General features: G+C 41.5%; 1 pseudogene; it reads left to right on the top strand.

The window, feature by feature from the left end:
• Window positions 1-433: 433 nt before the first annotated feature.
• Window positions 434-13,434, top strand: LOC149200073 (disease resistance protein RPV1-like; annotated as a pseudogene).
• The last annotated feature ends 477 nt before the right edge of the window (window positions 13,435-13,911 follow it).

Here is a 13,911-nt window from a genome sequence, read left to right as displayed (position 1 = left end):
TCGGTTCCCGCTTGCTTCCTTCAACCTACATTCCTCCCATTCTCATTTAAACACATCAAATTTAATTATTACACTCGGTGAGAGTTGTTAATTAAAAACATTTTTCACAAATCACTCCCGCCCTTTTCTTAATAAATTAATTAATTTTAACTCATTTTATATAATAACCAATAATAAATATTATTGGTTAGGAAACGATGTCCATTAAAATTTAAATAATTAATTTCAAAATCTACCTGCCTAATAAGTCGGACGAAGAATCATTTTAATAATAATTATTTGACAAAGTATATATGGCACTGAGTGACAACTTGCAATAATTTAAGGTTTATTCTATTTTAGAGATGCGCTGCATTCACATAAATTATGTAGAGCCAGAAATGGATATCAGACGCCCACGTTACCTGACCATTAACAAAATTTGTTGTATATAATGGCAACAAATCTGCTCAACATAAATCTCAATTGCGAGTATTGAGAAAGAGAGATCAACGGGTAGCCGCTTTGCCGTTTGAGAGATCAGCCAGACGAGGAGGAGACTCTTGAGGTTATTGCAGCTACTCCCTCTTCCATGGCATCCACCTCATATGATCCTCCAGCACTAACCACAGGGGTCCCGACTTCAAGAAAACCCTTGCCAAACATCTCTATGATCGCCTTAGCAAACACGGACTGCGAGTATTTCTCGACGAAGATGAATTGCAAGAAGGAGAGTATATAACTCCTCAAATCCAGAGTGCCATTCGAACAGCTTCGGTGCATATTGCTATTTTTGTTAGCGCAGAGCATACATAACATACAACACATAGCGGATTTATACTCAGAGACTTAGATGGCAATAGCAAAGAATAATTTCACAGAGACAGACAAATGGAGAAACAACAAGATTACTCAATCAGAAACAACGGAATAGATAAAACAATCACTAGAGAACAGAAATCACTTTGCATTACATAACAGGCTTGGGCCTTGGCTTGCTTTCCTTGGCCAGAGAAATTACAAATTTATAGAGGTAGAAGAAGGATCTAGAATCCTGTGTGTGATTCGGATGGAGATCTGGAATGATCTAGAAACCACTGGCAGTGTAGGAGGATCTAGAATCCTGCATGTGATTCTAGAAACTAATGGTGGTGTAGAAAGATCTAGAATCCTAGAGATCTAGAAAGATCTGATCTAGAATCCTCCATGAATTTGGCTTCACACTTAACATTCTCCCACTTGAAGCCAAATAAGAGTGATCAAGTCACACCGAGTCCTACCATGCCTCTACATAACTCATGTTTATTTCGTGGTAGAATCTTAGTGAGCATATTAGCAGGGTTCCTATCTGTATGGATCTTTTCCAAGGATAATTGTTCTTCCTCCAACACATGCCGGATCCAATGGTACCTTAAGTCAATGTGCTTGGTTTTTGAATGAAATGTTGGGTTTTTTGCCAAGTGAATGGTACTCTGACTATCACAATATAACACATACTTCTCCTGCTTTATTCCTATCTCTCCTAGGAATCGCTGCATCCACAACATCTCTTTACAAGCTTCTGTTGCAGCTATGTACTCTGCTTCTGTTGTAGAGAGGGCTACTATTCTTTGTAGCCTTGACACCCAAGACACTGCTGCACCTGCAAATGTATACAAATAACCTGTAGTGGACTTTCTAGTATCCATATCTCCAGCCATATCCGCATCTGTAAATCTTTCAAGCACAGTCTCATCATGACCAAAACATAAACAATAATGACTAGTACCCTTGAGATACCTTAAAATCCATTTCACTGCTTGCCAATGTTGTTTGCCTGGATTGGTAAGGAACCTACTCACTACTCCCACTGAATATGCAATGTCTGGTCGTGTGCATACCATGGCATACATTAAACTACCAACTGCTGAAGCATAAGGAATTCTTCTCATCTCTTCTTTCTCTTTGTCATTACTAGGACATAATTCAGTACTCAGCTTGAAGTGGGCTGCAAGGGGTGTACCAACTGGCTTGGCATCCTTCATATTAAACCTGTCAAGCACCTTCTTGATATATTTTTCTTGTGACAGCCACAACCTTTTGTTTTTCCTGTCACGCATAATCCGCATGCCCAATATCTGTTGTGCTGGTCCCAAATCCTTCATTGCAAATTTTCTACCCAAATCTTTCTTCAACCTATTGATCTTATTCTTATCATGCCCAACAATCAACATGTCATCCACATATAACAATAATATGATATACTTTCCTTGATCATATCTCTTGATATAGACACAATGGTCAGCTTCCAACCTCTGAAAACCATGTTCCAACATGAATGAATCAAATTTCTTGTACCATTGTCGAGGTCCCTGTTTCAACCTATAAAGACTCTTCTTCAACCTACAAACAAGGCCTTCTTTGCCTTTTTCTATGAAGCCTTCTGGTTGCTCCATACAAATTTCTTCCTCCAATTCACCATGAAGGAAAGCAGTGTTTACATCTAACTATTCACATTCTAAGTCTAAAACAACAACTAGACCAAGAATGACTCTAATGGATGACATTTTAACAATAGGTGAGAAAATTTCAGTGAAGTCAATACCTTCTTTTTGGGCAAAACCTTTCACCACCAATCTTGCTTTATACCTCTCATTCTTTTCGTCACCTTCATGCTTAATCCTGTACACCCATTTGTTTTATAGAGCCTTTCTTCCTTTTGGGAGGTTTACCAACTCCCAAGTTTTATTTTCCTGCAAAGAGTTCATTTCTTCTTCCATTCTTTACTGTGCTCGACTTTACAAGCTTTTTGAAAACAATTAGGTTCACCTTCATCAGTGAACAAAATATAGTTTGAAGGAGGATACCTTTGTGAAGGCTTATGAAGCCTAGAAGATCTGCGAACCAACTGTGGTGGTGCATTATCAGGTTGAATCTCCTGTAAAGGTTCCTGCAAGATTCCTTCTTCTTGTTGTTCATCATTTTCCACTTGTTGTTCTTCATGCTCCTGAATTCACTGTTCATTTTCTTGTATTGGTGGTATGTTTTCCTGCTGCTCTTCAAACCTGTCAATAACCTTCTTGACCTCCAACTCACCTATAGTCCTCTTGAACATTTCTAACTCATTAAATATAACATCCTTGCTTCTAATAATTTTATGTTTGACTGGATCCCATAGACGATAACCAAGATCTTCATCCGCATATCCCAAAAAAATGCATTTCATAGATTTATCATCTAGCTTAGTTCTATTTTCTTTGGGAATATGTACGAATGCTTCACATCCAAAGATTTTCAAGTGAGAATAATTCAAATTCTTACCAGTCCAAACTTCTTCAGGGATACCGCAATCCAAGGCTGTAGTTGGAGATCTATTTATGAGGTAGCAAGCGGTCCTCACTGCTTTAGCCCAAAAATTCTTCTCCAAACCGGAATTGGACAACATACTTCGCACCTTTTCCATAATGGTGCGATTCATCCTTTCTGCGACACCATTCTGTTGAGGAGTACTAGGCACAGTCTTCTCATGCTTTATGCCAAACCTGTTACAATATTCCTTAAATGCATTTGAGCAATATTCTCCACCATTATCTGTTCTTAAACACTTCAGCAATTTGTTAGTCTCTCTTTCAACAGCAACATGGAATTTTTGAAATATTCCAAACACTTCACTTTTATTTTTCATAGGATATGCCCAAACTTTCCTGGATGCATCATCTATAAATGTTACAAAATATGATGCTCCTCCTAATGATTTGATGTTAACAGGCCCAAACACATCCGAGTGTACCAATTCTAACACATTTTTCTTTCTGTCATGGCCACCTCTAAGGAATGAAACCCTTCTTTGTCTACCATATATAAAATGCTCACAAAGATCAAGATTGTAGGATTTCAAACCTGGCAATAATTTTTTACCAACAAGGATTTTTAAGCCCTTCTCGCTCATGTGACCCAAACGCTTATGCCACAGATCTGCTGAATTTCCTTCTTTTGTGACAGCAGCCAAATCTGATTTCCCTATCAGTGTCTTCAATGTGTATAATTTTCCTATCTTGGGTCCTTTGGCCACGACAAATGCACCTTTGCTAATTTTCCAGCCTCATTTTCCAAAGCTTGTCGAATAGCCTTCATCATCCAGTCGTCCCATAGAGATTAAACTCATGCCCATTTCTGGTACATTCCTGTCTTGTTTCAACAATATATTTTGTCCATCTTTCATCTTGATCTGGACATCTCCCACTCCAACAATACTGTAAAAATGATTATTCCCCAAATGCACTCTACCATAATCACCAAGATTATATGAAACAAAACTATCTTTGCATGGGGTTACATGGTGAGATGCCCCAGACTCAAGGATCCAATCAAAGCTACTGCTAGATGTATATACACATGCATCCTCTACTGAAACAAGAAACAACACATCACCATCTGTGGCTACAACAGTGGTCTCACCTTCATTTATGCTGGATGACTTGTGATTTGTACTAGACGGTCTCTGATCCTTTTGTCCTTTCTTCCAGAATCAACATTCTTTCTTCATGTGCCCGGGTTTGCCACAATGAAAGCAGATGATCCTTCCTCTCCTTGATTTTGATCGACCTCTCGATCTTGATCGCCCTTGCCGGCCTCGATCCATTCTCCTACCACGATCAGCTAGAGCTAGAGCCTCTCCTCCCTGGTTTTCCGCAATTGACTTGCATCGCAGCTCCTCATTCATTAAACTGCTGCTGACATCATCAAACTTCAGGGTCCCTGTAGTTGTTGAAGTGCTTATAGCTACAATTAAATTTTCCCAGCTGTCTGGCATAGAACACATTAGCAAAATAGCTCTAATTTCATCATCTAAAATGATTTTAACAGAGGCAAGTTGATTAGTAATAATATTAAATGCATTCAAGTGCTCAGCAACTAAAGCACCCTCCTTCATTTTGAGATTATAAAGCTTCTTCATCAAAAACACTTTGTTTGATGATGTGTTCTTCTCATATAGATCATGGAGCTTCTTCCATAATCCTTCAGTCGTCTTTTCTCCGAACACATTGAAATAAACATTCTTTGCTAAATATTGGTGGATTGTTGCAATCGCCTTTCTATCTAGCTTATTCCACTCTTCATTTGTCATCGATGAGGGTTTCTTTGTTGTGCCCTCAATCAGCAAGTACTAATCCTTTAAAATCAGTATATCCTCCATCTGTGATTTGCATAGGGCAAAATTAGCCCCGCTCAACTTCTCCATATCTGTAAGTGTTGTCTCCATTTTCAATCAAATTCACGCCCCAAAACACAAGAAAAACTCCACTTAAAAATAAAACTTTAATTATTACTCTTTAAAATTTAGTAATAATGACCTTCCTCCTTTTAAAATACCCTTTTCAAAATTCCTGCTCCTTTTCAAAATATACTTTTCAAAATTCTAACATATAATTATAAATGTTTCATAATAAATATAAAAACATATATAATGTTTTAACCTTTTCACATTTCACACATACATATGTTGGTTTGAGAAAAAAACTTGACGTATACGTGCAAGCTTGATGTAAAAAAAACTTACGAACACCACGCTTCAACTCCAATCTCCACGAATCTCCACTTTTCAAATTTCAGCAACACGTTTCAACATAGGTCCACGACATCGTTTTTCTTGCAGCAACTATCTTTTAGTTCCAGTGTTCCTCAGCTATTTCCTGGATAGATCCTTCAACAGCTCTAGGGGTAACAACCAACGTTTGAGCAAACGCTGCGAGAGTAAGGCATGGCACTAAGCAGCTTGGACAGTGGATATTCGAACATGCTCCGATACCAGTTGTTAGTTCAGAGCATACATAACACACAGCGGATTTATACTCAGAGACTTAGACGGCAATAGCAAAGAATAATTTCACAGAGACAAACAAATGGAGAAACAACAAGATTACTCAATCAGAAACAACGGAATAGATAAAACAATCACTGGAGAACAGAAATCACTTTGCATTACATAACAGGCTTGGGCCTTGGCTTGCTTTCCTTGGCCAGAGAAATTACAAATTTATAGAGGCAGAAGAAGGATCTAGAATCCTGTGTGTGATTCGGATGGAGATCTGGAATGATCTAGAAACCACTGGTGGTGTAGGAGGATCTAGAATCCTGCATGTGATTCTAGAAACTAATGGCGGTGTAGAAAGATATAGAATCCTCCGTGAATTTGGCTTCACACTTAACAATTTTCTCTCCCCGATATGCAGACTCAAATTGGTGTCTTGATGAGATCTTGCTCATGTTCGAATCAGGGTCAACAATTATTCCAGTATTCTATGGTGTCGAGCCTGCAGATCTTCGATGGGGAATGCAGGGAGTCTATGGTCGATCCCTGCAAACACAAGAAAATAAGAGAACGCTCGATTCTCAACCTTGATATGACTATAACACCATTAAAAAATGGAGGAAGGCTCTCTTTCATTCTGCAGAGATAAAAGGTTTCGATATGAAGACGTATAATGGGTCAGTACTCCAACTCTCCCTCTTACTCTCTCCATTTTAACTTGTTGGATTGATAGACTGTTTGATATTGTAGGCATTTCTGACTAGTAATTTCATTTCAGCAATGAGCAACAGCTCCTTGAACAGGTCGTGGAAGCAGTGCAGAATTTGAATGGGCGATGTTACTCGACCAACAAAGCAGCAGAGAGACTAGAGTTATAGGAATTGTCGGACTTGGTGGTGCTGGAAAAACCACCCTAGCAAAGGAGATCTTTAACCGTCGAAGATCAAATTACAAGAAAACTTACTTTCAATTTGATGTCAGAGAAAATGTAGGGAGAAACTCTCTAAAATCCGTGTAGAGTATGATTCTTAGTGGCTTGGAAGTGAATGTGCAAATAGGCAGCACTGATGATGGTATAGAGAAGCTCCATAGTTATCTTAAATCTTCTCATGCTTTCCTAATTTTAGATGATGTGGACCACCTTCAGCAGGTGGAAGCATTGCTTTTACTGGTGAAAGATGCGCTTCAGCAAGGTAGCTTAATTCTAGTCACATCTCGAAATAAGGATGTACTTACAAGCTCAGGGATTGCAGAGTCTTCCATTTTCAAGCTAACAGGACTCGACAAAGATTATTTCGGAGAGCTATTCTACTGGCATGCGTTTAACCAGCCATATCCTCCTAGAGAATTTGAACAAGTGGCTCGAGCATTTGTCGATGCTTACGCTGGATTGCCATTATCCCTTAAAGTGCTTGGTTCTCTTCTTCGCAGAAAAGACTTGGAGTCTGGGAAAGCGCTATTGCACGATATCTCCAAAATTCTTCCCGAAGATATAATGGCTACACTCAAAATTAGCTATGATAGTCTCGATAAAATAGAGAAGCAGATTTTCTTAGACATTGTCTGCTTCTTTATAGGAAAGAACAAAGATAGAGCTATAAGAATCTGGGATGGAATGGAGTGGGGAGGATGGCTTCGTCTTCGGAACCTGGAGGGTAGGTGTAAGGACCTACAGTCCGTGCGACGAGCAGGGCGACTCCACCGTGCAGAGGAGCATGTGCGAAATGAGGTTGAACGAGCCTTGGACGAGTTCATATAGGCGTTGGGCGAGCGTTGAGGGGGGCGGTCCCACGAGTTGGGCGGGCCGACCCTCCTCTTGGGCGAGACATCACCACATGAATGAGTCGACTGGGCGTTTGGCGTGGGTCGGCCGGGTGACACAACCTGCCACCCGATCATATACATAGGTGAACGGTTTGTGGAGACAAGCCATCATTCCACCACGCAGTTCCCTCGCTATAGTGCAGTTGGAAGAGTACCGCCAGTGTAGGGGCGTGACAGGTGGTATCAGAGCTAGTGTCGGGGAGCTGGTGCTGGTGTTGAAGCGTTGAAGCTGATACACACCTGCACTTCGTGACAGGTGGTATCAGAGCTGGTCCAAGTTTTGCAAGAAACTTGGTGAACTGAATCAAGGAGCTGATTCTACGAAGACCAAAGACTTGGCAGGAAGTTCAAGTTTTGCAGGTGACAAGTGGAATATCAGGGTGATTCAGGTGAATGGTGAAACATGTTTAGCAGTGGTGAAGCATTATGCTTGGGCCAAGCTGAACGACAAGGCATGGCAGGTTTGGAAGAATGCGAAGGGAAGCTCTTGCTTATCTTATACAGGTTGAAGTGGATGAAAGAAGAGAACCCCTAGATTCGAGATAAACTTGAAGTCTTGGAAAGGAATGTTGAAGACGAACTTCTTCAACTTGGTTGGACAATGGAGCAGGATGAAGTTGCAGATTGTGCTAACAAGGAAGAGGAAGCCGTTATGTTTGAGGAAGTTGCAGATGTGACAACGATGGAGGATGAACTTGAGGTTGATCAAGTTGGACCAGGATCATGCAGTTTGCAGACATGGATGAATGAGGATACTCACATGGAGGAGCCTCATGATGTAAGTACTATTGATACTTGTGTTTCACTTGAGCATTTGATAGATGAACCATATGCAAGGAAGAGCAAAGTCAGTTTGCCGATGCTGGGGAGCATCTTACCATGGATGACTATGATGAGACCTTGTATGGAGAAGCAAGGATTGTTGACTGTTGCAGGACTTGTTGGGGTTGTTTGTGACCTTATGATAGAAGGTACAAAGGCCCGTGACAAGGGAGGAACATGATGATCATTGCGGAAGATTGGGTCATGCTTTAGCCACATGGAGAATTGGCTAAGTGCCTAGCATGACTCATGGATAGATTGGAGGAGGGCACACACTTGAGGTATGGTGATACTTGGGTGGACTTCTCATGGCCGAGACCAAGAGCAAGTCTTGGTGGAACCTTTAGTGGGGGAGCTATGATGGAGAGACTCATGTGATGATGATATGGTTGGGTGATCGAGTTCACTAGACCGGATTTGCAGACTTGGATGAGGATGACCGATTGTTGTGATGGGTCTACTTGGTTGGACTACATGGACAACTTAGTCATGGACATCAGGTTGGAGACATGGAGCATGGCAGTCTTATGTAGGGACATTATGCAGGAGCACTTATAGAGGTGTCACTTATGGGCATCCAATGAGGAGTGCCAAGGCAAGGATGTTGTGCAGGTAGATTTGCTGGTGTGACATGGAGATGTTTTACTTATGAGCCGATGGAGAGGTTGTGCACTCTTGTACAACAAGGCCATGGACTTGGATGGAGTTGTGAGCAGACTATGGAGCATTCCTACTACATGGAGAGCTGAGGCATCTTGCAGAGACCTTTGGGCCGAGACTTGTATGCTTGCTGGATGTTGGTTGGAGATGACACATAGAGCTCATGATGACATGAGATTGTTGTGACTTTTGGAGGCTTCATATATGGTGGACTTGGGGGATCTGATGCATTGAGGAGTTGAGGTCAGAGACTTTGATGCAGAATGGGATGCATACTTTCGAGTACATGTATGGGTGTGGCTTGGAAGAGTGACTTGATGTGGAGGATCGATATGAGACACTTTGGAGTGATGGAGTTACGACGATGATGATGCCTTGGTGGCAACACTTGGGCATGGGTTGAGCTAAGACTTAACCACTTTTGACACATGGGAGCTGATTGATCTATGATCATGGGCAGCACATGGATAGATGAGACAGGTGTATACTTGTTTCTATGGCATACTTGAGGGATGGCACATATAGATATGATGGAGGTAGCTTCATGGACCTGGATGTGGCACATCGAGAGTTGGAGTTTGAGGATCTCTTCACCTTGAGGAGATGGATGTTTTGCAGATGGATGATGTTGGGATAGATGCAGTTGATTTCATGCAGCACATTGACACCAAACATCATGGACAACATGTTGCAGATGAGATGAGGGCTATTTCATGGACCTGAGCGTGGCTTACACTTATATGGAGATGGATTCTTGATCGAGGTGGTGATGTGACGGGATGTTCAGAGAAACAACTGATGGTGGCATGAGGATGTGCATTCTCATGGTTTGAGCATGACAGTTGGATTAGCTACCCAACTAGTTCAAACATGGGGGCTAGCATGTACAAAGATGTGTTAGCATTATGTTGGAGTATCATGGCAGCAGTTCACACGAGGACGACAGATGATGAGGTTGACATGATATGTTGCAGTGGACATGTAGCTTGAGATGGAGGGATTAGCCTTCCACGATGGAGAGCAACATGTGGAGATTGCGACGAGATGGTTGATGATCATGGATTGAGATGATCTTCCGATATATCACATACCGATGGAGTATATGCCGTGGTATGGATGTCTTGGTGATAGGTGGTTGCCGGGATGAGATATTGTCGAGGACGACAATGACTTCAAGTGGGGGAGGATGTAAGGACCTATAGTCCGTGCGACGAGAAGGGTGACTCCACCGTGCGAAGGAGCATGTGTGAAATGAGGTTGAACGAGCCTGGACGAGTTCATATAAGCGTTGGGCGAGCGTTGAGGGGGGCGGTCCCACGAGTTGGGCAGGTCGACCCTCCTCTTGGGCGAGACATCACCACATGAATGAGTCAGCCGGGCATTTGGCGTGGGTCGGCCGGGTGACACAACTTGCCACCCACTCATATACATAGGTGAATGGTTTGTGGAGACAAGCCATCATTCCACCACGCAGTTCTTCTACGAGTTGGTTGGAGTGCGAAGTTGGACGCAGGTGTGGAAGTGCAAAGGGCGCAGGAGATGTGCCTGCACTTCGGGCAAGTCGTTCAGAAAAACTCGTGCGAGGTCGTCGGGTGAGAAACTCGGGCGAGGGCGTCGGGTGAGAAACTCGGGCGAGGTCGTCGGGTGAGAAACTCGGGCGAGGGCATCAGGTGAGAAACTCGGGCGAGGTCGTCGTGTGAGAAACTCGGGCGAGGTCGTCGCACAGAACTCGGGCGAGGTCATTCAGGCAGAACTCGGGTGAGGTCATCGGGCAGGAAACTTGGGCGAGTTCGTTCGGGCGAACCGGGTGAGGTCATTCGGGCGAGCCGGATGAGGTCGTCGGGCGACCCGGGTGAAGTCGTTCGGGCGAGCCAGGTGAAGTCATGTGGCGACCTAGGTGAAGTTGTGTGGCGACTCGGGTGAAGTGTTGGAGTTGTGAACGGAGGTGTGAGTCGTGCAGAGGTGCCCATGTGTCGCGACTTGGTTACGACGAGGCGCGCCCAAGTTGGGAAAACAACACGATCGTGCGACGAGGTGAACGAAGGGTTGGTGAGTCGTGCGGCGACCGTGCGGAGGCATCGACGAGCTGGGCAACCGAGTTTGCCGAAGTTTGAAAATTGGCTAAGTGTAAATTTGGGGTTTCCCAAGATTTAACTTGTACTTATAAAAGAATATTATATATATTGATTCGGGTAGACTCATATTCTAGGGAGTTGCCCCTCCCTTTATACTATTGTGCAATTGTATATGTGTTAATTGTTGTTGATGATGAATATGTATGGGTTTTCATCTGTATAAAGGCTAATAATAATACTTGGTAACGAAAATAAACTAAGTATGAATGTTAGGCGTAGTCTACAATTGTAAGTATTGGTGAAAAGAAAATGGTTGGTAGTTCCGCACCTCGCTATAGTCCGATTGGAAGAGTACTTCCAGTGTAGGGGCGTGATAGTAGGTGTCTCGTGGAAGTAGACAATAAAAATTGTATAAGAATGCATGAACACCTGAGGGACCTGGGCAGACATATTGCGGAGACTGAACCTCCAAAATGGACAACCTTTCGTGCCCAACCCACGAACTTCGGCTTCTATCTGACAAATCAGTGGTATGTATTTTGAAGCTTTAGACCCATATCCAAAATAGTGTTTTTGTCAAAGTTGTGTGTGTTATGTTTTGAATACTTAACCTTTGCAAGGATGTCCATCTTTGAAAAAGCAATTCTTAATCGTGATTCTTATAAACATCTTTGAGAAAACAATATATAAGGTGCACAGAATTAGCACCGTTCACTCACAAGGCTGCTAAAGGGCTCAACCATTGTTCACAAACCTCAAGGAGTTCGCAGGCAGTAGTTTAACAAATTATGTGAGGGGGTTGCAGCTGATTAGTACAAAAGGTTTTTTTGAGGAGAGCGAATTCATTGAAAGCATATTCCACGGTGCCATGTCACTCATATGGCTCTGCTGGGTTGACTTTCCGTACTCCAGCTTACCTTCTTGGATTCCACTCAAGAATTTAAGAGTTCTAAGAATAGAGAGTTACGGACTTCAAAAGCTGTGGCTGCATGAATCGCAGGTAGTCATTTGAAGTTCTTGACATAAGATGTTTTTATCTCGGAAATTGCTTTGATCTTTAGTATTGTTAGCATACTAGGGGTCAAACCAATTTTGATAATATAAAGATTGCAGGCAACAGAGCAGTTGAGGGAATTGTATGTTAACACTATACATGTGGAGGTTCTGAAGTCTATTGGGAAGTTGAGCCATCTCGAAAAAATTATGGTCAATTTTACTGACCATGTAACTTTACCAGACGAACTCTGCCATCTACAATCGTTGAAACACTTATACTTAGGGGGAGGTACAATTTCTTTTTTTATATTTGTATTACTATCTAAAAATGGACTACCTACCAAATTATTTTGCGAATTTAAGGACCTGTTTCGAAATAGAGTCCCTGCCGAATTCCTTTGGGAGTTTAACGAACTTCTATTATCTTACCTTGCAGCATCCCATAGTGAGTTTGAATTCGTGGGGTGCTCTAGTTTGAACATGCTCCCAAATTCATTTGGAAATTTGACGAATCTCCAAACTATTGACCTGCCACAGTGCAGTCGTCTGCAGGTGCTTCTAGATTCGTTTGGGAAATTGATGAATCTCAAAACTATTAACCTGTCCAAGTGCAGTAGTATGAAGGTGCTTCCAGATTCGTTTGGGAACTTGACGAATCTCCAAAATATTAAGCTGTCCTGGTGCTTGTGTCTGCAGGTGCTTCTAGATTCGTTTGGGAACTTGAAGAATCTCCAAACTATTACACTATCCGGGTGTGGTTTGCGTGTGCTTCCAGATTCATTTGGAAACTTGACGAATCTCCAAACTATTAAGCTGTCCAGGTGCCATAGTCTGCGCGTGCTTCTAGATTCATTTGGAAACTTGATGAATCTCCAAACTATTAACCTGTCTTGGTGCTGGAGTCTGCAAGTGCTTCCAGATTCGTTTGGGAACAAATCTCCAAACTATTGACCTCTCTTGGTGCGAGAGTCTACAGGTGCTTCCAGATTCGTTTGGGAACTTGACGAATCTCCAAACCATTAACTTGCGCGGTTGCAATAGTCTACATGTGCTTCCATATTCGTTTGGGAACTTGACGAATCTCCAAACCATCGACCTGCATGGATGCAATAGTCTGCATGTGCTTCCAGATTCGTTTGGAAACTTAATACAACTTGAAGGTCTACAGTTTGACAGTTTGACCATCTCCCACGAAGTCTATGAAAAGATGCACACATTTAAATGCTTAGGTGTCTCTAATTCAAGAGGGTAGAAGTATTGCCCGCACCTTTTCTCACTTTCTTGTGAGATAGATATGAATGGAATTGTTAGCATGTGATGGTAAGGCAGTTATGCTATGAGAATTTGAAATTGACATTGACCGTGTTTGCAATCAATATACCGTTCAATTGATGACTTATATGTAGTGGAAGTAAGTGCTTTGTTTAAGTCACAATTATTATAATTATCACAAGTAAATTGGATTAAAGTGGAATCCTTTTATAAGCACTTTCATGCCATTTTATGGAAGAGTCTTGGGATTCGATTATTATGTTAATGGGATAAATCATATTAATATATTTTAATATATTTATATGAATTACATAATATATATATATATATATATATATATATATATATATTAAGAAATAATAATAATAATAAAATATTTTATAAAAATGTATTATTAATAATATTTTTAAATTAATAATAATAAAAAATTATAATAGTAATAATATATTTTATAAAAATGTATTACTAATAATATTTTTAAATTAAAAATAT

Source organism: Pinus tabuliformis, chromosome 2_1, assembly GCF_031772625.1.
Source record: "Pinus tabuliformis cultivar Carrire ecotype Pingquan chromosome 2_1, CPIR1, whole genome shotgun sequence".
Classification (NCBI taxonomy): Eukaryota; Viridiplantae; Streptophyta; class Pinopsida; order Pinales; family Pinaceae; genus Pinus; species Pinus tabuliformis.
This window is presented reverse-complemented; position numbering and strand designations above follow the sequence as displayed.